The 21809-nt window shown below is 35.8% G+C and overlaps 29 non-coding genes across 29 annotated transcripts; all 29 read right to left on the bottom strand.

The window, feature by feature from the left end:
* Positions 1 to 1977: 1977 nt before the first annotated feature.
* Positions 1978 to 2050, bottom strand: TRNAK-UUU (transfer RNA lysine (anticodon UUU)). Its single transcript has one exon. It is a non-coding gene; the product is annotated as a tRNA-Lys (tRNA).
* A 91-nt stretch (positions 2051 to 2141) lies between these two features.
* Positions 2142 to 2214, bottom strand: TRNAK-UUU (transfer RNA lysine (anticodon UUU)). Its single transcript has one exon. It is a non-coding gene; the product is annotated as a tRNA-Lys (tRNA).
* A 1180-nt stretch (positions 2215 to 3394) lies between these two features.
* On the bottom strand, positions 3395 to 3467 carry TRNAK-UUU (transfer RNA lysine (anticodon UUU)). The gene has a single exon. It is a non-coding gene; the product is annotated as a tRNA-Lys (tRNA).
* A 91-nt stretch (positions 3468 to 3558) lies between these two features.
* Positions 3559 to 3631, bottom strand: TRNAK-UUU (transfer RNA lysine (anticodon UUU)). The gene has a single exon. It is a non-coding gene; the product is annotated as a tRNA-Lys (tRNA).
* A 1180-nt stretch (positions 3632 to 4811) lies between these two features.
* On the bottom strand, positions 4812 to 4884 carry TRNAK-UUU (transfer RNA lysine (anticodon UUU)). Its single transcript has one exon. It is a non-coding gene; the product is annotated as a tRNA-Lys (tRNA).
* Positions 4885 to 6228: 1344 nt separating this feature from the next.
* On the bottom strand, positions 6229 to 6301 carry TRNAK-UUU (transfer RNA lysine (anticodon UUU)). The gene has a single exon. It is a non-coding gene; the product is annotated as a tRNA-Lys (tRNA).
* Positions 6302 to 6392: 91 nt separating this feature from the next.
* Positions 6393 to 6465, bottom strand: TRNAK-UUU (transfer RNA lysine (anticodon UUU)). The gene has a single exon. It is a non-coding gene; the product is annotated as a tRNA-Lys (tRNA).
* Positions 6466 to 7645: 1180 nt separating this feature from the next.
* TRNAK-UUU (transfer RNA lysine (anticodon UUU)) lies at positions 7646 to 7718 on the bottom strand. Its single transcript has one exon. It is a non-coding gene; the product is annotated as a tRNA-Lys (tRNA).
* Positions 7719 to 7809: 91 nt separating this feature from the next.
* TRNAK-UUU (transfer RNA lysine (anticodon UUU)) lies at positions 7810 to 7882 on the bottom strand. Its single transcript has one exon. It is a non-coding gene; the product is annotated as a tRNA-Lys (tRNA).
* Positions 7883 to 9062: 1180 nt separating this feature from the next.
* TRNAK-UUU (transfer RNA lysine (anticodon UUU)) lies at positions 9063 to 9135 on the bottom strand. The gene has a single exon. It is a non-coding gene; the product is annotated as a tRNA-Lys (tRNA).
* A 1184-nt stretch (positions 9136 to 10319) lies between these two features.
* On the bottom strand, positions 10320 to 10392 carry TRNAK-UUU (transfer RNA lysine (anticodon UUU)). The gene has a single exon. It is a non-coding gene; the product is annotated as a tRNA-Lys (tRNA).
* A 528-nt stretch (positions 10393 to 10920) lies between these two features.
* On the bottom strand, positions 10921 to 10993 carry TRNAK-UUU (transfer RNA lysine (anticodon UUU)). Its single transcript has one exon. It is a non-coding gene; the product is annotated as a tRNA-Lys (tRNA).
* Positions 10994 to 11084: 91 nt separating this feature from the next.
* TRNAK-UUU (transfer RNA lysine (anticodon UUU)) lies at positions 11085 to 11157 on the bottom strand. Its single transcript has one exon. It is a non-coding gene; the product is annotated as a tRNA-Lys (tRNA).
* Positions 11158 to 11708: 551 nt separating this feature from the next.
* On the bottom strand, positions 11709 to 11781 carry TRNAK-UUU (transfer RNA lysine (anticodon UUU)). The gene has a single exon. It is a non-coding gene; the product is annotated as a tRNA-Lys (tRNA).
* A 91-nt stretch (positions 11782 to 11872) lies between these two features.
* On the bottom strand, positions 11873 to 11945 carry TRNAK-UUU (transfer RNA lysine (anticodon UUU)). The gene has a single exon. It is a non-coding gene; the product is annotated as a tRNA-Lys (tRNA).
* A 1180-nt stretch (positions 11946 to 13125) lies between these two features.
* Positions 13126 to 13198, bottom strand: TRNAK-UUU (transfer RNA lysine (anticodon UUU)). Its single transcript has one exon. It is a non-coding gene; the product is annotated as a tRNA-Lys (tRNA).
* A 91-nt stretch (positions 13199 to 13289) lies between these two features.
* Positions 13290 to 13362, bottom strand: TRNAK-UUU (transfer RNA lysine (anticodon UUU)). Its single transcript has one exon. It is a non-coding gene; the product is annotated as a tRNA-Lys (tRNA).
* A 1180-nt stretch (positions 13363 to 14542) lies between these two features.
* On the bottom strand, positions 14543 to 14615 carry TRNAK-UUU (transfer RNA lysine (anticodon UUU)). The gene has a single exon. It is a non-coding gene; the product is annotated as a tRNA-Lys (tRNA).
* Positions 14616 to 14706: 91 nt separating this feature from the next.
* TRNAK-UUU (transfer RNA lysine (anticodon UUU)) lies at positions 14707 to 14779 on the bottom strand. The gene has a single exon. It is a non-coding gene; the product is annotated as a tRNA-Lys (tRNA).
* A 1180-nt stretch (positions 14780 to 15959) lies between these two features.
* Positions 15960 to 16032, bottom strand: TRNAK-UUU (transfer RNA lysine (anticodon UUU)). The gene has a single exon. It is a non-coding gene; the product is annotated as a tRNA-Lys (tRNA).
* A 91-nt stretch (positions 16033 to 16123) lies between these two features.
* On the bottom strand, positions 16124 to 16196 carry TRNAK-UUU (transfer RNA lysine (anticodon UUU)). Its single transcript has one exon. It is a non-coding gene; the product is annotated as a tRNA-Lys (tRNA).
* A 1176-nt stretch (positions 16197 to 17372) lies between these two features.
* On the bottom strand, positions 17373 to 17445 carry TRNAK-UUU (transfer RNA lysine (anticodon UUU)). The gene has a single exon. It is a non-coding gene; the product is annotated as a tRNA-Lys (tRNA).
* Positions 17446 to 17536: 91 nt separating this feature from the next.
* On the bottom strand, positions 17537 to 17609 carry TRNAK-UUU (transfer RNA lysine (anticodon UUU)). Its single transcript has one exon. It is a non-coding gene; the product is annotated as a tRNA-Lys (tRNA).
* Positions 17610 to 18160: 551 nt separating this feature from the next.
* TRNAK-UUU (transfer RNA lysine (anticodon UUU)) lies at positions 18161 to 18233 on the bottom strand. Its single transcript has one exon. It is a non-coding gene; the product is annotated as a tRNA-Lys (tRNA).
* Positions 18234 to 18324: 91 nt separating this feature from the next.
* On the bottom strand, positions 18325 to 18397 carry TRNAK-UUU (transfer RNA lysine (anticodon UUU)). The gene has a single exon. It is a non-coding gene; the product is annotated as a tRNA-Lys (tRNA).
* A 1180-nt stretch (positions 18398 to 19577) lies between these two features.
* TRNAK-UUU (transfer RNA lysine (anticodon UUU)) lies at positions 19578 to 19650 on the bottom strand. The gene has a single exon. It is a non-coding gene; the product is annotated as a tRNA-Lys (tRNA).
* Positions 19651 to 19741: 91 nt separating this feature from the next.
* TRNAK-UUU (transfer RNA lysine (anticodon UUU)) lies at positions 19742 to 19814 on the bottom strand. Its single transcript has one exon. It is a non-coding gene; the product is annotated as a tRNA-Lys (tRNA).
* A 1180-nt stretch (positions 19815 to 20994) lies between these two features.
* TRNAK-UUU (transfer RNA lysine (anticodon UUU)) lies at positions 20995 to 21067 on the bottom strand. The gene has a single exon. It is a non-coding gene; the product is annotated as a tRNA-Lys (tRNA).
* Positions 21068 to 21158: 91 nt separating this feature from the next.
* Positions 21159 to 21231, bottom strand: TRNAK-UUU (transfer RNA lysine (anticodon UUU)). Its single transcript has one exon. It is a non-coding gene; the product is annotated as a tRNA-Lys (tRNA).
* Between the last annotated feature and the right edge of the window lie 578 nt (positions 21232 to 21809).

Below are 21809 nucleotides of genomic sequence, written 5' to 3' on the forward strand. Positions count from 1 at the left end.
TTGAAATGTGACAAATAATGTACAGACTTTTCTTGGCTCAAAACATATTCTCCCTAGCTCATGTGATGAGGCTAAAACGAACCTAAATACTGAAGGAAAGAAGAATTAAATAAAGTTTTGCAGTTGTAAAACATTTGTTTCTGGAGATTATTTCAGATGAAATGACATTTGCCTCTGCATATTCAATAGTTTCTTTATCATTTTAATGAGTGAAGACAATGAAACCAATAGTCCATTTAAAATTTTCATAGGAATTTGCCAGCCTGTACAGATACTCAATGAACAATGAGTATATGAAGCAACAACAATTAAAAGATGCCTGCCTCAATGGGTGATTTTCCACTTTGCAAAGTTCTCCATTTTACAAAGAACAATCTGTTTTTAAAAAGATACTCGCCTGAACCAGGATATGCCAAAGAAAATTTTCTTTGTTGAAAACGGAAAAATATTAATATTATTGATAGAATAAACAGAGAAGTTTAGCTTTTAGAGTCTCTTGATGAAATTTTTTTTCTGCATCTGAGCTTATGCTGCAGATCATTAGATACCATAAATATACACGCCCGAACAGGGACTTGAACCCTGGACCCTCAGATTAAAAGTCTGATGCTCTACCGACTGAGCTATCTAGGCTCTGATGTTCTCATTGTGCCATCCCAGAAAGTAATATTTTACTTGGAAAAGCTGTTTATTAAACGCACAACAGTATTGTTTAAAAGGATCTCGCCGGAACAGGGACTTGAACCCTGGACCCTCAGATTAAAAGTCTGATGCTCTACCGACTGAGCTATCCAGGCTCTGATGCTCTCATTGTGCCATCCCAGAAAGTAATATTTTACTTAGAAAAGCTGTTTATTAAACGCACAATAGTATTGTTTAAAAAGATCTCGCCCGAACAGGGACTTGATCCCTGGACCCTCATATTAAAAGTCTGATGCTCTACCGACTGAGCTATCCAGGCTCTGGTAGGAAAGTGATGCCAGTTTAGAAGGTTCTGCAAACTATAAAAATGGGAAAATTTTAGTACGCAAAAATGGAAAAAGATCTGTGTTACTGAAAGTATAAACTGAGAAGTTTGACTTGTAGGACCTCTTGACAAAACACAAATGATATGCCTCTAGGTTTACAGTGCAGATCATTAGATGCCATCAATATTATCATTCTTCAAAAATGTCTTTCCATTCTAATAGATGAAGAAAATTGATTTGTTACTAGTCTAATTGAAATGCTGTGTGCCTCTCACAGTACGATGAATTTGAGTCTCTGATGAAATGTAGCCTTCCAGATTTAATTTTTAACTGTACTACTTGGCGATGAATTAATTACTGCCTAAAAATGTTAATGTCTGCCAATTGAAAAGAGATCAAGTAGAGTCCAATGTAAAATGAGGCGAAATGATTGTCCATTATGTGGATATTTGAAATGTGACAAATAATGTACAGACTTTTCTTGGCTCAAAACATATTCTCCCTAGCTCATGTGATGAGGCTAAAACGAACCTAAATACTGAAGGAAAGAAGAATTAAATAAAGTTTTGCAGTTGTAAAACATTTGTTTCTGGAGATTATTTCAGATGAAATGACATTTGCCTCTGCATATTCAATAGTTTCTTTATCATTTTAATGAGTGAAGACAATGAAACCAATAGTCCATTTAAAATTTTCATAGGAATTTGCCAGCCTGTACAGATACTCAATGAACAATGAGTATATGAAGCAACAACAATTAAAAGATGCCTGCCTCAATGGGTGATTTTCCACTTTGCAAAGTTCTCCATTTTACAAAGAACAATCTGTTTTTAAAAAGATACTCGCCTGAACCAGGATATGCCAAAGAAAATTTTCTTTGTTGAAAACGGAAAAATATTAATATTATTGATAGAATAAACAGAGAAGTTTAGCTTTTAGAGTCTCTTGATGAAATTTTTTTTCTGCATCTGAGCTTATGCTGCAGATCATTAGATACCATAAATATACACGCCCGAACAGGGACTTGAACCCTGGACCCTCAGATTAAAAGTCTGATGCTCTACCGACTGAGCTATCCAGGCTCTGATGTTCTCATTGTGCCATCCCAGAAAGTAATATTTTACTTGGAAAAGCTGTTTATTAAACGCACAACAGTATTGTTTAAAAGGATCTCGCCCGAACAGGGACTTGAACCCTGGACCCTCAGATTAAAAGTCTGATGCTCTACCGACTGAGCTATCCAGGCTCTGATGCTCTCATTGTGCCATCCCAGAAAGTAATATTTTACTTAGAAAAGCTGTTTATTAAACGCACAATAGTATTGTTTAAAAAGATCTCGCCCGAACAGGGACTTGATCCCTGGACCCTCATATTAAAAGTCTGATGCTCTACCGACTGAGCTATCCAGGCTCTGGTAGGAAAGTGATGCCAGTTTAGAAGGTTCTGCAAACTATAAAAATGGGAAAATTTTAGTACGCAAAAATGGAAAAAGATCTGTGTTACTGAAAGTATAAACTGAGAAGTTTGACTTGTAGGACCTCTTGACAAAACACAAATGATATGCCTCTAGGTTTACAGTGCAGATCATTAGATGCCATCAATATTATCACCCTTCAAAAATGTCTTTCCATTCTAATAGATGAAGAAAATTGATTTGTTACTAGTCTAATTGAAATGCTGTGTGCCTCTCACAGTACGATGAATTTGAGTCTCTGATGAAATGTAGCCTTCCAGATTTAATTTTTAACTGTACTACTTGGCGATGAATTAATTACTGCCTAAAAATGTTAATGTCTGCCAATTGAAAAGAGATCAAGTAGAGTCCAATGTAAAATGAGGCGAAATGATTGTCCATTATGTGGATATTTGAAATGTGACAAATAATGTACAGACTTTTCTTGGCTCAAAACATATTCTCCCTAGCTCATGTGATGAGGCTAAAACGAACCTAAATACTGAAGGAAAGAAGAATTAAATAAAGTTTTGCAGTTGTAAAACATTTGTTTCTGGAGATTATTTCAGATGAAATGACATTTGCCTCTGCATATTCAATAGTTTCTTTATCATTTTAATGAGTGAAGACAATGAAACCAATAGTCCATTTAAAATTTTCATAGGAATTTGCCAGCCTGTACAGATACTCAATGAACAATGAGTATATGAAGCAACAACAATTAAAAGATGCCTGCCTCAATGGGTGATTTTCCACTTTGCAAAGTTCTCCATTTTACAAAGAACAATCTGTTTTTAAAAAGATACTCGCCTGAACCAGGATATGCCAAAGAAAATTTTCTTTGTTGAAAACGGAAAAATATTAATATTATTGATAGAATAAACAGAGAAGTTTAGCTTTTAGAGTCTCTTGATGAAATTTTTTTTCTGCATCTGAGCTTATGCTGCAGATCATTAGATACCATAAATATACACGCCCGAACAGGGACTTGAACCCTGGACCCTCAGATTAAAAGTCTGATGCTCTACCGACTGAGCTATCCAGGCTCTGATGTTCTCATTGTGCCATCCCAGAAAGTAATATTTTACTTGGAAAAGCTGTTTATTAAACGCACAACAGTATTGTTTAAAAGGATCTCGCCCGAACAGGGACTTGAACCCTGGACCCTCAGATTAAAAGTCTGATGCTCTACCGACTGAGCTATCCAGGCTCTGATGCTCTCATTGTGCCATCCCAGAAAGTAATATTTTACTTAGAAAAGCTGTTTATTAAACGCACAATAGTATTGTTTAAAAAGATCTCGCCCGAACAGGGACTTGATCCCTGGACCCTCATATTAAAAGTCTGATGCTCTACCGACTGAGCTATCCAGGCTCTGGTAGGAAAGTGATGCCAGTTTAGAAGGTTCTGCAAACTATAAAAATGGGAAAATTTTAGTACGCAAAAATGGAAAAAGATCTGTGTTACTGAAAGTATAAACTGAGAAGTTTGACTTGTAGGACCTCTTGACAAAACACAAATGATATGCCTCTAGGTTTACAGTGCAGATCATTAGATGCCATCAATATTATCACCCTTCAAAAATGTCTTTCCATTCTAATAGATGAAGAAAATTGATTTGTTACTAGTCTAATTGAAATGCTGTGTGCCTCTCACAGTACGATGAATTTGAGTCTCTGATGAAATGTAGCCTTCCAGATTTAATTTTTAACTGTACTACTTGGCGATGAATTAATTACTGCCTAAAAATGTTAATGTCTGCCAATTGAAAAGAGATCAAGTAGAGTCCAATGTAAAATGAGGCGAAATGATTGTCCATTATGTGGATATTTGAAATGTGACAAATAATGTACAGACTTTTCTTGGCTCAAAACATATTCTCCCTAGCTCATGTGATGAGGCTAAAACGAACCTAAATACTGAAGGAAAGAAGAATTAAATAAAGTTTTGCAGTTGTAAAACATTTGTTTCTGGAGATTATTTCAGATGAAATGACATTTGCCTCTGCATATTCAATAGTTTCTTTATCATTTTAATGAGTGAAGACAATGAAACCAATAGTCCATTTAAAATTTTCATAGGAATTTGCCAGCCTGTACAGATACTCAATGAACAATGAGTATATGAAGCAACAACAATTAAAAGATGCCTGCCTCAATGGGTGATTTTCCACTTTGCAAAGTTCTCCATTTTACAAAGAACAATCTGTTTTTAAAAAGATACTCGCCTGAACCAGGATATGCCAAAGAAAATTTTCTTTGTTGAAAACGGAAAAATATTAATATTATTGATAGAATAAACAGAGAAGTTTAGCTTTTAGAGTCTCTTGATGAAATTTTTTTTCTGCATCTGAGCTTATGCTGCAGATCATTAGATACCATAAATATACACGCCCGAACAGGGACTTGAACCCTGGACCCTCAGATTAAAAGTCTGATGCTCTACCGACTGAGCTATCCAGGCTCTGATGTTCTCATTGTGCCATCCCAGAAAGTAATATTTTACTTGGAAAAGCTGTTTATTAAACGCACAACAGTATTGTTTAAAAGGATCTCGCCGGAACAGGGACTTGAACCCTGGACCCTCAGATTAAAAGTCTGATGCTCTACCGACTGAGCTATCCAGGCTCTGATGCTCTCATTGTGCCATCCCAGAAAGTAATATTTTACTTAGAAAAGCTGTTTATTAAACGCACAATAGTATTGTTTAAAAAGATCTCGCCCGAACAGGGACTTGATCCCTGGACCCTCATATTAAAAGTCTGATGCTCTACCGACTGAGCTATCCAGGCTCTGGTAGGAAAGTGATGCCAGTTTAGAAGGTTCTGCAAACTATAAAAATGGGAAAATTTTAGTACGCAAAAATGGAAAAAGATCTGTGTTACTGAAAGTATAAACTGAGAAGTTTGACTTGTAGGACCTCTTGACAAAACACAAATGATATGCCTCTAGGTTTACAGTGCAGATCATTAGATGCCATCAATATTATCATTCTTCAAAAATGTCTTTCCATTCTAATAGATGAAGAAAATTGATTTGTTACTAGTCTAATTGAAATGCTGTGTGCCTCTCACAGTACGATGAATTTGAGTCTCTGATGAAATGTAGCCTTCCAGATTTAATTTTTAACTGTACTACTTGGCGATGAATTAATTACTGCCTAAAAATGTTAATGTCTGCCAATTGAAAAGAGATCAAGTAGAGTCCAATGTAAAATGAGGCGAAATGATTGTCCATTATGTGGATATTTGAAATGTGACAAATAATGTACAGACTTTTCTTGGCTCAAAACATATTCTCCCTAGCTCATGTGATGAGGCTAAAACGAACCTAAATACTGAAGGAAAGAAGAATTAAATAAAGTTTTGCAGTTGTAAAACATTTGTTTCTGGAGATTATTTCAGATGAAATGACATTTGCCTCTGCATATTCAATAGTTTCTTTATCATTTTAATGAGTGAAGACAATGAAACCAATAGTCCATTTAAAATTTTCATAGGAATTTGCCAGCCTGTACAGATACTCAATGAACAATGAGTATATGAAGCAACAACAATTAAAAGATGCCTGCCTCAATGGGTGATTTTCCACTTTGCAAAGTTCTCCATTTTACAAAGAACAATCTGTTTTTAAAAAGATACTCGCCTGAACCAGGATATGCCAAAGAAAATTTTCTTTGTTGAAAACGGAAAAATATTAATATTATTGATAGAATAAACAGAGAAGTTTAGCTTTTAGAGTCTCTTGATGAAATTTTTTTTCTGCATCTGAGCTTATGCTGCAGATCATTAGATACCATAAATATACACGCCCGAACAGGGACTTGAACCCTGGACCCTCAGATTAAAAGTCTGATGCTCTACCGACTGAGCTATCCAGGCTCTGATGTTCTCATTGTGCCATCCCAGAAAGTAATATTTTACTTGGAAAAGCTGTTTATTAAACGCACAACAGTATTGTTTAAAAGGATCTCGCCCGAACAGGGACTTGAACCCTGGACCCTCAGATTAAAAGTCTGATGCTCTACCGACTGAGCTATCCAGGCTCTGATGCTCTCATTGTGCCATCCCAGAAAGTAATATTTTACTTAGAAAAGCTGTTTATTAAACGCACAATAGTATTGTTTAAAAAGATCTCGCCCGAACAGGGACTTGATCCCTGGACCCTCATATTAAAAGTCTGATGCTCTACCGACTGAGCTATCCAGGCTCTGGTAGGAAAGTGATGCCAGTTTAGAAGGTTCTGCAAACTATAAAAATGGGAAAATTTTAGTACGCAAAAATGGAAAAAGATCTGTGTTACTGAAAGTATAAACTGAGAAGTTTGACTTGTAGGACCTCTTGACAAAACACAAATGATATGCCTCTAGGTTTACAGTGCAGATCATTAGATGCCATCAATATTATCACCCTTCAAAAATGTCTTTCCATTCTAATAGATGAAGAAAATTGATTTGTTACTAGTCTAATTGAAATGCTGTGTGCCTCTCACAGTACGATGAATTTGAGTCTCTGATGAAATGTAGCCTTCCAGATTTAATTTTTAACTGTACTACTTGGCGATGAATTAATTACTGCCTAAAAATGTTAATGTCTGCCAATTGAAAAGAGATCAAGTAGAGTCCAATGTAAAATGAGGCGAAATGATTGTCCATTATGTGGATATTTGAAATGTGACAAATAATGTACAGACTTTTCTTGGCTCAAAACATATTCTCCCTAGCTCATGTGATGAGGCTAAAACGAACCTAAATACTGAAGGAAAGAAGAATTAAATAAAGTTTTGCAGTTGTAAAACATTTGTTTCTGGAGATTATTTCAGATGAAATGACATTTGCCTCTGCATATTCAATAGTTTCTTTATCATTTTAATGAGTGAAGACAATGAAACCAATAGTCCATTTAAAATTTTCATAGGAATTTGCCAGCCTGTACAGATACTCAATGAACAATGAGTATATGAAGCAACAACAATTAAAAGATGCCTGCCTCAATGGGTGATTTTCCACTTTGCAAAGTTCTCCATTTTACAAAGAACAATCTGTTTTTAAAAAGATACTCGCCTGAACCAGGATATGCCAAAGAAAATTTTCTTTGTTGAAAACGGAAAAATATTAATATTATTGATAGAATAAACAGAGAAGTTTAGCTTTTAGAGTCTCTTGATGAAATTTTTTTTCTGCATCTGAGCTTATGCTGCAGATCATTAGATACCATAAATATACACGCCCGAACAGGGACTTGAACCCTGGACCCTCAGATTAAAAGTCTGATGCTCTACCGACTGAGCTATCCAGGCTCTGATGTTCTCATTGTGCCATCCCAGAAAGTAATATTTTACTTGGAAAAGCTGTTTATTAAACGCACAACAGTATTGTTTAAAAGGATCTCGCCCGAACAGGGACTTGAACCCTGGACCCTCAGATTAAAAGTCTGATGCTCTACCGACTGAGCTATCCAGGCTCTGATGCTCTCATTGTGCCATCCCAGAAAGTAATATTTTACTTAGAAAAGCTGTTTATTAAACGCACAATAGTATTGTTTAAAAAGATCTCGCCCGAACAGGGACTTGATCCCTGGACCCTCATATTAAAAGTCTGATGCTCTACCGACTGAGCTATCCAGGCTCTGGTAGGAAAGTGATGCCAGTTTAGAAGGTTCTGCAAACTATAAAAATGGGAAAATTTTAGTACGCAAAAATGGAAAAAGATCTGTGTTACTGAAAGTATAAACTGAGAAGTTTGACTTGTAGGACCTCTTGACAAAACACAAATGATATGCCTCTAGGTTTACAGTGCAGATCATTAGATGCCATCAATATTATCACCCTTCAAAAATGTCTTTCCATTCTAATAGATGAAGAAAATTGATTTGTTACTAGTCTAATTGAAATGCTGCCTCTCACAGTACGATGAATTTGAGTCTCTGATGAAATGTAGCCTTCCAGATTTAATTTTTAACTGTACTACTTGGCGATGAATTAATTACTGCCTAAAAATGTTAATGTCTGCCAATTGAAAAGAGATCAAGTAGAGTCCAATGTAAAATGAGGCGAAATGATTGTCCATTATGTGGATATTTGAAATGTGACAAATAATGTACAGACTTTTCTTGGCTCAAAACATATTCTCCCTAGCTCATGTGATGAGGCTAAAACGAACCTAAATACTGAAGGAAAGAAGAATTAAATAAAGTTTTGCAGTTGTAAAACATTTGTTTCTGGAGATTATTTCAGATGAAATGACATTTGCCTCTGCATATTCAATAGTTTCTTTATCATTTTAATGAGTGAAGACAATGAAACCAATAGTCCATTTAAAATTTTCATAGGAATTTGCCAGCCTGTACAGATACTCAATGAACAATGAGTATATGAAGCAACAACAATTAAAAGATGCCTGCCTCAATGGGTGATTTTCCACTTTGCAAAGTTCTCCATTTTACAAAGAACAATCTGTTTTTAAAAAGATACTCGCCTGAACCAGGATATGCCAAAGAAAATTTTCTTTGTTGAAAACGGAAAAATATTAATATTATTGATAGAATAAACAGAGAAGTTTAGCTTTTAGAGTCTCTTGATGAAATTTTTTTTCTGCAACTGAGCTTATGCTGTATAATTAAACAGTATTGTTTAAAAGGATCTCGCCCGAACAGGGACTTGAACCCTGGACCCTCAGATTAAAAGTCTGATGCTCTACCGACTGAGCTATCCAGGCTCTGATGCTCTCATTGTGCCATCCCAGAAAGTAATATTTTACTTAGAAAAGCTGTTTATTAAACGCACAATAGTATTGTTTAAAAAGATCTCGCCCGAACAGGGACTTGATCCCTGGACCCTCATATTAAAAGTCTGATGCTCTACCGACTGAGCTATCCAGGATCTGGTAGGAAAGTGATGCCAGTTTAGAAGGTTAGGCAAACTATAAAAATGGGAAAATTTTAGTACGCAAAAATGGAAAAAGATCTGTGTTACTGAAAGTATAAACTGAGAAGTTTGACTTGTAGGACCTCTTGACAAAACACAAATGATATGCCTCTAGGTTTACAGTGCAGATCATTAGATGCCATCAATATTATCACCCTTCAAAAATGTCTTTCCATTCTAATAGATGAAGAAAATTGATTTGTTACTAGTCTAATTGAAATGCTGTGTGCCTCTCACAGTACGATGAATTTGAGTCTCTGATGAAATGTAGCCTTCCAGATTTAATTTTTAACTGTACTACTTGGCGATGAATTAATTACTGCCTAAAAATGTTAATGTCTGCCAATTGAAAAGAGATCAAGTAGAGTCCAATGTAAAATGAGGCGAAATGATTGTCCATTATGTGGATATTTGAAATGTGACAAATAATGTACAGACTTTTCTTGGCTCAAAACATATTCTCCCTAGCTCATGTGATGAGGCTAAAACGAACCTAAATACTGAAGGAAAGAAGAATTAAATAAAGTTTTGCAGTTGTAAAACATTTGTTTCTGGAGATTATTTCAGATGAAATGACATTTGCCTCTGCATATTCAATAGTTTCTTTATCATTTTAATGAGTGAAGACAATGAAACCAATAGTCCATTTAAAATTTTCATAGGAATTTGCCAGCCTGTACAGATACTCAATGAACAATGAGTATATGAAGCAACAACAATTAAAAGATGCCTGCCTCAATGGGTGATTTTCCACTTTGCAAAGTTCTCCATTTTACAAAGAACAATCTGTTTTTAAAAAGATACTCGCCTGAACCAGGATATGCCAAAGAAAATTTTCTTTGTTGAAAACGGAAAAATATTAATATTATTGATAGAATAAACAGAGAAGTTTAGCTTTTAGAGTCTCTTGATGAAATTTTTTTTCTGCAACTGAGCTTATGCTGTATAATTAAACAGTATTGTTTAAAAGGATCTCGCCCGAACAGGGACTTGAACCCTGGACCCTCAGATTAAAAGTCTGATGCTCTACCGACTGAGCTATCCAGGCTCTGATGCTCTCATTGTGCCATCCCAGAAAGTAATATTTTACTTAGAAAAGCTGTTTATTAAACGCACAATAGTATTGTTTAAAAAGATCTCGCCTGAACAGGGACTTGATCCCTGGACCCTCATATTAAAAGTCTGATGCTCTACCGACTGAGCTATCCAGGCTCTGGTAGGAAAGTGTGCCAGTTTAGAAGGTTCTGCAAACTATAAAAATGGGAAAATTTTAGTCTGCAAAAATGGAAAAAGATCTGTGTTACTGAAAGTATAAACTGAGAAGTTTGACTTGTAGGACCTCTTGACAAAACACAAATGATATGCCTCTAGGTTTACAGTGCAGATCAAAGTTCTCCATTTTACAAAGAACAATCTGTTTTTAAAAAGATACTCGCCTGAACCAGGATATGCCAAAGAAAATTTTCTTTGTTGAAAACGGAAAAATATTAATATTATTGATAGAATAAACAGAGAAGTTTAGCTTTTAGAGTCTCTTGATGAAATGCTGCAGATCATTAGATACCATAAATATACACGCCCGAACAGGGACTTGAACCCTGGACCCTCAGATTAAAAGTCTGATGCTCTACCGACTGAGCTATCCAGGCTCTGATGTTCTCATTGTGCCATCCCAGAAAGTAATATTTTACTTGGAAAAGCTGTTTATTAAACGCACAACAGTATTGTTTAAAAGGATCTCGCCCGAACAGGGACTTGAACCCTGGACCCTCAGATTAAAAGTCTGATGCTCTACCGACTGAGCTATCCAGGCTCTGATGCTCTCATTGTGCCATCCCAGAAAGTAATATTTTACTTAGAAAAGCTGTTTATTAAACGCACAATAGTATTGTTTAAAAAGATCTCGCCTGAACAGGGACTTGATCCCTGGACCCTCATATTAAAAGTCTGATGCTCTACCGACTGAGCTATCCAGGCTCTGGTAGGAAAGTGTGCCAGTTTAGAAGGTTCTGCAAACTATAAAAATGGGAAAATTTTAGTCTGCAAAAATGGAAAAAGATCTGTGTTACTGAAAGTATAAACTGAGAAGTTTGACTTGTAGGACCTCTTGACAAAACACAAATGATATGCCTCTAGGTTTACAGTGCAGATCAAAGTTCTCCATTTTACAAAGAACAATCTGTTTTTAAAAAGATACTCGCCTGAACCAGGATATGCCAAAGAAAATTTTCTTTGTTGAAAACGGAAAAATATTAATATTATTGATAGAATAAACAGAGAAGTTTAGCTTTTAGAGTCTCTTGATGAAATTTTTTTTCTGCATCTGAGCTTATGCTGCAGATCATTAGATACCATAAATATACACGCCCGAACAGGGACTTGAACCCTGGACCCTCAGATTAAAAGTCTGATGCTCTACCGACTGAGCTATCCAGGCTCTGATGTTCTCATTGTGCCATCCCAGAAAGTAATATTTTACTTGGAAAAGCTGTTTATTAAACGCACAACAGTATTGTTTAAAAGGATCTCGCCCGAACAGGGACTTGAACCCTGGACCCTCAGATTAAAAGTCTGATGCTCTACCGACTGAGCTATCCAGGCTCTGATGCTCTCATTGTGCCATCCCAGAAAGTAATATTTTACTTAGAAAAGCTGTTTATTAAACGCACAATAGTATTGTTTAAAAAAATCTCGCCCGAACAGGGACTTGATCCCTGGACCCTCATATTAAAAGTCTGATGCTCTACCGACTGAGCTATCCAGGCTCTGGTAGGAAAGTGATGCCAGTTTAGAAGGTTCTGCAAACTATAAAAATGTGAAAATTTTAGTACGCAAAAATGGAAAAAGATCTGTGTTACTGAAAGTATAAACTGAGAAGTTTGACTTGTAGGACCTCTTGACAAAACACAAATGATATGCCTCTAGGTTTACAGTGCAGATCATTAGATGCCATCAATATTATCATTCTTCAAAAATGTCTTTCCATTCTAATAGATGAAGAAAATTGATTTGTTACTAGTCTAATTGAAATGCTGTGTGCCTCTCACAGTACGATGAATTTGAGTCTCTGATGAAATGTAGCCTTCCAGATTTAATTTTTAACTGTACTACTTGGCGATGAATTAATTACTGCCTAAAAATGTTAATGTCTGCCAATTGAAAAGAGATCAAGTAGAGTCCAATGTAAAATGAGGCGAAATGATTGTCCATTATGTGGATATTTGAAATGTGACAAATAATGTACAGACTTTTCTTGGCTCAAAACATATTCTCCCTAGCTCATGTGATGAGGCTAAAACGAACCTAAATACTGAAGGAAAGAAGAATTAAATAAAGTTTTGCAGTTGTAAAACATTTGTTTCTGGAGATTATTTCAGATGAAATGACATTTGCCTCTGCATATTCAATAGTTTCTTTATCATTTTAATGAGTGAAGACAATGAAACCAATAGTCCATTTAAAATTTTCATAGGAATTTGCCAGCCTGTACAGATACTCAATGAACAATGAGTATATGAAGCAACAACAATTAAAAGATGCCTGCCTCAATGGGTGATTTTCCACTTTGCAAAGTTCTCCATTTTACAAAGAACAATCTGTTTTTAAAAAGATACTCGCCTGAACCAGGATATGCCAAAGAAAATTTTCTTTGTTGAAAACGGAAAAATATTAATATTATTGATAGAATAAACAGAGAAGTTTAGCTTTTAGAGTCTCTTGATGAAATTTTTTTTCTGCATCTGAGCTTATGCTGCAGATCATTAGATACCATAAATATACACGCCCGAACAGGGACTTGAACCCTGGACCCTCAGATTAAAAGTCTGATGCTCTACCGACTGAGCTATCCAGGCTCTGATGTTCTCATTGTGCCATCCCAGAAAGTAATATTTTACTTGGAAAAGCTGTTTATTAAACGCACAACAGTATTGTTTAAAAGGATCTCGCCCGAACAGGGACTTGAACCCTGGACCCTCAGATTAAAAGTCTGATGCTCTACCGACTGAGCTATCCAGGCTCTGATGCTCTCATTGTGCCATCCCAGAAAGTAATATTTTACTTAGAAAAGCTGTTTATTAAACGCACAATAGTATTGTTTAAAAAGATCTCGCCCGAACAGGGACTTGATCCCTGGACCCTCATATTAAAAGTCTGATGCTCTACCGACTGAGCTATCCAGGCTCTGGTAGGAAAGTGATGCCAGTTTAGAAGGTTCTGCAAACTATAAAAATGGGAAAATTTTAGTACGCAAAAATGGAAAAAGATCTGTGTTACTGAAAGTATAAACTGAGAAGTTTGACTTGTAGGACCTCTTGACAAAACACAAATGATATGCCTCTAGGTTTACAGTGCAGATCATTAGATGCCATCAATATTATCACCCTTCAAAAATGTCTTTCCATTCTAATAGATGAAGAAAATTGATTTGTTACTAGTCTAATTGAAATGCTGTGTGCCTCTCACAGTACGATGAATTTGAGTCTCTGATGAAATGTAGCCTTCCAGATTTAATTTTTAACTGTACTACTTGGCGATGAATTAATTACTGCCTAAAAATGTTAATGTCTGCCAATTGAAAAGAGATCAAGTAGAGTCCAATGTAAAATGAGGCGAAATGATTGTCCATTATGTGGATATTTGAAATGTGACAAATAATGTACAGACTTTTCTTGGCTCAAAACATATTCTCCCTAGCTCATGTGATGAGGCTAAAACGAACCTAAATACTGAAGGAAAGAAGAATTAAATAAAGTTTTGCAGTTGTAAAACATTTGTTTCTGGAGATTATTTCAGATGAAATGACATTTGCCTCTGCATATTCAATAGTTTCTTTATCATTTTAATGAGTGAAGACAATGAAACCAATAGTCCATTTAAAATTTTCATAGGAATTTGCCAGCCTGTACAGATACTCAATGAACAATGAGTATATGAAGCAACAACAATTAAAAGATGCCTGCCTCAATGGGTGATTTTCCACTTTGCAAAGTTCTCCATTTTACAAAGAACAATCTGTTTTTAAAAAGATACTCGCCTGAACCAGGATATGCCAAAGAAAATTTTCTTTGTTGAAAACGGAAAAATATTAATATTATTGATAGAATAAACAGAGAAGTTTAGCTTTTAGAGTCTCTTGATGAAATTTTTTTTCTGCATCTGAGCTTATGCTGCAGATCATTAGATACCATAAATATACACGCCCGAACAGGGACTTGAACCCTGGACCCTCAGATTAAAAGTCTGATGCTCTACCGACTGAGCTATCCAGGCTCTGATGTTCTCATTGTGCCATCCCAGAAAGTAATATTTTACTTGGAAAAGCTGTTTATTAAACGCACAACAGTATTGTTTAAAAGGATCTCGCCCGAACAGGGACTTGAACCCTGGACCCTCAGATTAAAAGTCTGATGCTCTACCGACTGAGCTATCCAGGCTCTGATGCTCTCATTGTGCCATCCCAGAAAGTAATATTTTACTTAGAAAAGCTGTTTATTAAACGCACAATAGTATTGTTTAAAAAGATCTCGCCCGAACAGGGACTTGATCCCTGGACCCTCATATTAAAAGTCTGATGCTCTACCGACTGAGCTATCCAGGCTCTGGTAGGAAAGTGATGCCAGTTTAGAAGGTTCTGCAAACTATAAAAATGGGAAAATTTTAGTACGCAAAAATGGAAAAAGATCTGTGTTACTGAAAGTATAAACTGAGAAGTTTGACTTGTAGGACCTCTTGACAAAACACAAATGATATGCCTCTAGGTTTACAGTGCAGATCATTAGATGCCATCAATATTATCACCCTTCAAAAATGTCTTTCCATTCTAATAGATGAAGAAAATTGATTTGTTACTAGTCTAATTGAAATGCTGTGTGCCTCTCACAGTACGATGAATTTGAGTCTCTGATGAAATGTAGCCTTCCAGATTTAATTTTTAACTGTACTACTTGGCGATGAATTAATTACTGCCTAAAAATGTTAATGTCTGCCAATTGAAAAGAGATCAAGTAGAGTCCAATGTAAAATGAGGCGAAATGATTGTCCATTATGTGGATATTTGAAATGTGACAAATAATGTACAGACTTTTCTTGGCTCAAAACATATTCTCCCTAGCTCATGTGATGAGGCTAAAACGAACCTAAATACTGAAGGAAAGAAGAATTAAATAAAGTTTTGCAGTTGTAAAACATTTGTTTCTGGAGATTATTTCAGATGAAATGACATTTGCCTCTGCATATTCAATAGTTTCTTTATCATTTTAATGAGTGAAGACAATGAAACCAATAGTCCATTTAAAATTTTCATAGGAATTTGCCAGCCTGTACAGATACTCAATGAACAATGAGTATATGAAGCAACAACAATTAAAAGATGCCTGCCTCAATGGGTGATTTTCCACTTTGCAAAGTTCTCCATTTTACAAAGAACAATCTGTTTTTAAAAAGATACTCGCCTGAACCAGGATATGCCAAAGAAAATTTTCTTTGTTGAAAACGGAAAAATATTAATATTATTGATAGAATAAACAGAGAAGTTTAGCTTTTAGAGTCTCTTGATGAAATTTTTTTTCTGCATCTGAGCTTATGCTGCAGATCATTAGATACCATAAATATACACGCCCGAACAGGGACTTGAACCCTGGACCCTCAGATTAAAAGTCTGATGCTCTACCGACTGAGCTATCCAGGCTCTGATGTTCTCATTGTGCCATCCCAGAAAGTAATATTTTACTTGGAAAAGCTGTTTATTAAACGCACAACAGTATTGTTTAAAAGGATCTCGCCCGAACAGGGACTTGAACCCTGGACCCTCAGATTAAAAGTCTGATGCTCTACCGACTGAGCTATCCAGGCTCTGATGCTCTCATTGTGCCATCCCAGAAAGTAATATTTTACTTAGAAAAGCTGTTTATTAAACGCACAATAGTATTGTTTAAAAAGATCTCGCCCGAACAGGGACTTGATCCCTGGACCCTCATATTAAAAGTCTGATGCTCTACCGACTGAGCTATCCAGGCTCTGGTAGGAAAGTGATGCCAGTTTAGAAGGTTCTGCAAACTATAAAAATGGGAAAATTTTAGTACGCAAAAATGGAAAAAGATCTGTGTTACTGAAAGTATAAACTGAGAAGTTTGACTTGTAGGACCTCTTGACAAAACACAAATGATATGCCTCTAGGTTTACAGTGCAGATCATTAGATGCCATCAATATTATCACCCTTCAAAAATGTCTTTCCATTCTAATAGATGAAGAAAATTGATTTGTTACTAGTCTAATTGAAATGCTGCCTCTCACAGTACGATGAATTTGAGTCTCTGATGAAATGTAGCCTTCCAGATTTAATTTTTAACTGTACTACTTGGCGATGAATTAATTACTGCCTAAAAATGTTAATGTCTGCCAATTGAAAAGAGATCAAGTAGAGTCCAATGTAAAATGAGGCGAAATGATTGTCCATTATGTGGATATTTGAAATGTGACAAATAATGTACAGACTTTTCTTGGCTCAAAACATATTCTCCCTAGCTCATGTGATGAGGCTAAAACGAACCTAAATACTGAAGGAAAGAAGAATTAAATAAAGTTTTGCAGTTGTAAAACATTTGTTTCTGGAGATTATTTCAGATGAAATGACATTTGCCTCTGCATATTCAATAGTTTCTTTATCATTTTAATGAGTGAAGACAATGAAACCAATAGTCCATTTAAAATTTTCATAGGAATTTGCCAGCCTGTACAGATACTCAATGAACAATGAGTATATGAAGCAACAACAATTAAAAGATGCCTGCCTCAATGGGTGATTTTCCACTTTGCAAAGTTCTCCATTTTACAAAGAACAATCTGTTTTTAAAAAGATACTCGCCTGAACCAGGATATGCCAAAGAAAATTTTCTTTGTTGAAAACGGAAAAATATTAATATTATTGATAGAATAAACAGAGAAGTTTAGCTTTTAGAGTCTCTTGATGAAATTTTTTTTCTGCATCTGAGCTTATGCTGCAGATCATTAGATACCATAAATATACACGCCCGAACAGGGACTTGAACCCTGGACCCTCAGATTAAAAGTCTGATGCTCTACCGACTGAGCTATCCAGGCTCTGATGTTCTCATTGTGCCATCCCAGAAAGTAATATTTTACTTGGAAAAGCTGTTTATTAAACGCACAACAGTATTGTTTAAAAGGATCTCGCCCGAACAGGGACTTGAACCCTGGACCCTCAGATTAAAAGTCTGATGCTCTACCGACTGAGCTATCCAGGCTCTGATGCTCTCATTGTGCCATCCCAGAAAGTAATATTTTACTTAGAAAAGCTGTTTATTAAACGCACAATAGTATTGTTTAAAAAGATCTCGCCTGAACAGGGACTTGATCCCTGGACCCTCATATTAAAAGTCTGATGCTCTACCGACTGAGCTATCCAGGCTCTGGTAGGAAAGTGTGCCAGTTTAGAAGGTTCTGCAAACTATAAAAATGGGAAAATTTTAGTCTGCAAAAATGGAAAAAGATCTGTGTTACTGAAAGTATAAACTGAGAAGTTTGACTTGTAGGACCTCTTGACAAAACACAAATGATATGCCTCTAGGTTTACAGTGCAGATCAAAGTTCTCCATTTTACAAAGAACAATCTGTTTTTAAAAAGATACTCGCCTGAACCAGGATATGCCAAAGAAAATTTTCTTTGTTGAAAACGGAAAAATATTAATATTATTGATAGAATAAACAGAGAAGTTTAGCTTTTAGAGTCTCTTGATGAAATTTTTTTTCTGCATCTGAGCTTATGCTGCAGATCATTAGATACCATAAATATACACGCCCGAACAGGGACTTGAACCCTGGACCCTCAGATTAAAAGTCTGATGCTCTACCGACTGAGCTATCCAGGCTCTGATGTTCTCATTGTGCCATCCCAGAAAGTAATATTTTACTTGGAAAAGCTGTTTATTAAACGCACAACAGTATTGTTTAAAAGGATCTCGCCCGAACAGGGACTTGAACCCTGGACCCTCAGATTAAAAGTCTGATGCTCTACCGACTGAGCTATCCAGGCTCTGATGCTCTCATTGTGCCATCCCAGAAAGTAATATTTTACTTAGAAAAGCTGTTTATTAAACGCACAATAGTATTGTTTAAAAAAATCTCGCCCGAACAGGGACTTGATCCCTGGACCCTCATATTAAAAGTCTGATGCTCTACCGACTGAGCTATCCAGGCTCTGGTAGGAAAGTGATGCCAGTTTAGAAGGTTCTGCAAACTATAAAAATGGGAAAATTTTAGTACGCAAAAATGGAAAAAGATCTGTGTTACTGAAAGTATAAACTGAGAAGTTTGACTTGTAGGACCTCTTGACAAAACACAAATGATATGCCTCTAGGTTTACAGTGCAGATCATTAGATGCCATCAATATTATCATTCTTCAAAAATGTCTTTCCATTCTAATAGATGAAGAAAATTGATTTGTTACTAGTCTAATTGAAATGCTGTGTGCCTCTCACAGTACGATGAATTTGAGTCTCTGATGAAATGTAGCCTTCCAGATTTAATTTTTAACTGTACTACTTGGCGATGAATTAATTACTGCCTAAAAATGTTAATGTCTGCCAATTGAAAAGAGATCAAGTAGAGTCCAATGTAAAATGAGGCGAAATGATTGTCCATTATGTGGATATTTGAAATGTGACAAATAATGTACAGACTTTTCTTGGCTCAAAACATATTCTCCCTAGCTCATGTGATGAGGCTAAAACGAACCTAAATACTGAAGGAAAGAAGAATTAAATAAAGTTTTGCAGTTGTAAAACATTTGTTTCTGGAGATTATTTCAGATGAAATGACATTTGCCTCTGCATATTCAATAGTTTCTTTATCATTTTAATGAGTGAAGACAATGAAACCAATAGTCCATTTAAAATTTTCATAGGAATTTGCCAGCCTGTACAGATACTCAATGAACAATGAGTATATGAAGCAACAACAATTAAAAGATGCCTGCCTCAATGGGTGATTTTCCACTTTGCAAAGTTCTCCATTTTACAAAGAACAATCTGTTTTTAAAAAGATACTCGCCTGAACCAGGATATGCCAAAGAAAATTTTCTTTGTTGAAAACGGAAAAATATTAATATTATTGATAGAATAAACAGAGAAGTTTAGCTTTTAGAGTCTCTTGATGAAATTTTTTTTCTGCATCTGAGCTTATGCTGCAGATCATTAGATACCATAAATATACACGCCCGAACAGGGACTTGAACCCTGGACCCTCAGATTAAAAGTCTGATGCTCTACCGACTGAGCTATCCAGGCTCTGATGTTCTCATTGTGCCATCCCAGAAAGTAATATTTTACTTGGAAAAGCTGTTTATTAAACGCACAACAGTATTGTTTAAAAGGATCTCGCCCGAACAGGGACTTGAACCCTGGACCCTCAGATTAAAAGTCTGATGCTCTACCGACTGAGCTATCCAGGCTCTGATGCTCTCATTGTGCCATCCCAGAAAGTAATATTTTACTTAGAAAAGCTGTTTATTAAACGCACAATAGTATTGTTTAAAAAGATCTCGCCCGAACAGGGACTTGATCCCTGGACCCTCATATTAAAAGTCTGATGCTCTACCGACTGAGCTATCCAGGCTCTGGTAGGAAAGTGATGCCAGTTTAGAAGGTTCTGCAAACTATAAAAATGGGAAAATTTTAGTACGCAAAAATGGAAAAAGATCTGTGTTACTGAAAGTATAAACTGAGAAGTTTGACTTGTAGGACCTCTTGACAAAACACAAATGATATGCCTCTAGGTTTACAGTGCAGATCATTAGATGCCATCAATATTATCACCCTTCAAAAATGTCTTTCCATTCTAATAGATGAAGAAAATTGATTTGTTACTAGTCTAATTGAAATGCTGTGTGCCTCTCACAGTACGATGAATTTGAGTCTCTGATGAAATGTAGCCTTCCAGATTTAATTTTTAACTGTACTACTTGGCGATGAATTAATTACTGCCTAAAAATGTTAATGTCTGCCAATTGAAAAGAGATCAAGTAGAGTCCAATGTAAAATGAGGCGAAATGATTGTCCATTATGTGGATATTTGAAATGTGACAAATAATGTACAGACTTTTCTTGGCTCAAAACATATTCTCCCTAGCTCATGTGATGAGGCTAAAACGAACCTAAATACTGAAGGAAAGAAGAATTAAATAAAGTTTTGCAGTTGTAAAACATTTGTTTCTGGAGATTATTTCAGATGAAATGACATTTGCCTCTGCATATTCAATAGTTTCTTTATCATTTTAATGAGTGAAGACAATGAAACCAATAGTCCATTTAAAATTTTCATAGGAATTTGCCAGCCTGTACAGATACTCAATGAACAATGAGTATATGAAGCAACAACAATTAAAAGATGCCTGCCTCAATGGGTGATTTTCCACTTTGCAAAGTTCTCCATTTTACAAAGAACAATCTGTTTTTAAAAAGATACTCGCCTGAACCAGGATATGCCAAAGAAAATTTTCTTTGTTGAAAACGGAAAAATATTAATATTATTGATAGAATAAACAGAGAAGTTTAGCTTTTAGAGTCTCTTGATGAAATTTTTTTTCTGCATCTGAGCTTATGCTGCAGATCATAAGATACCATAAATATACACGCCCGAACAGGGACTTGAACCCTGGACCCTCAGATTAAAAGTCTGATGCTCTACCGACTGAGCTATCCAGGCTCTGATGTTCTCATTGTGCCATCCCAGAAAGTAATATTTTACTTGGAAAAGCTGTTTATTAAACGCACAACAGTATTGTTTAAAAGGATCTCGCCCGAACAGGGACTTGAACCCTGGACCCTCAGATTAAAAGTCTGATGCTCTACCGACTGAGCTATCCAGGCTCTGATGCTCTCATTGTGCCATCCCAGAAAGTAATATTTTACTTAGAAAAGCTGTTTATTAAACGCACAATAGTATTGTTTAAAAAGATCTCGCCCGAACAGGGACTTGATCCCTGGACCCTCATATTAAAAGTCTGATGCTCTACCGACTGAGCTATCCAGGCTCTGGTAGGAAAGTGATGCCAGTTTAGAAGGTTCTGCAAACTATAAAAATGGGAAAATTTTAGTACGCAAAAATGGAAAAAGATCTGTGTTACTGAAAGTATAAACTGAGAAGTTTGACTTGTAGGACCTCTTGACAAAACACAAATGATATGCCTCTAGGTTTACAGTGCAGATCATTAGATGCCATCAATATTATCACCCTTCAAAAATGTCTTTCCATTCTAATAGATGAAGAAAATTGATTTGTTACTAGTCTAATTGAAATGCTGTGTGCCTCTCACAGTACGATGAATTTGAGTCTCTGATGAAATGTAGCCTTCCAGATTTAATTTTTAACTGTACTACTTGGCGATGAATTAATTACTGCCTAAAAATGTTAATGTCTGCCAATTGAAAAGAGATCAAGTAGAGTC

This window comes from Crinia signifera, chromosome 1 (assembly GCF_055691185.1).
Source record: "Crinia signifera chromosome 1, ASM5569118v1, whole genome shotgun sequence".
NCBI classification, from domain to species: Eukaryota; Metazoa; Chordata; class Amphibia; order Anura; family Myobatrachidae; genus Crinia; species Crinia signifera.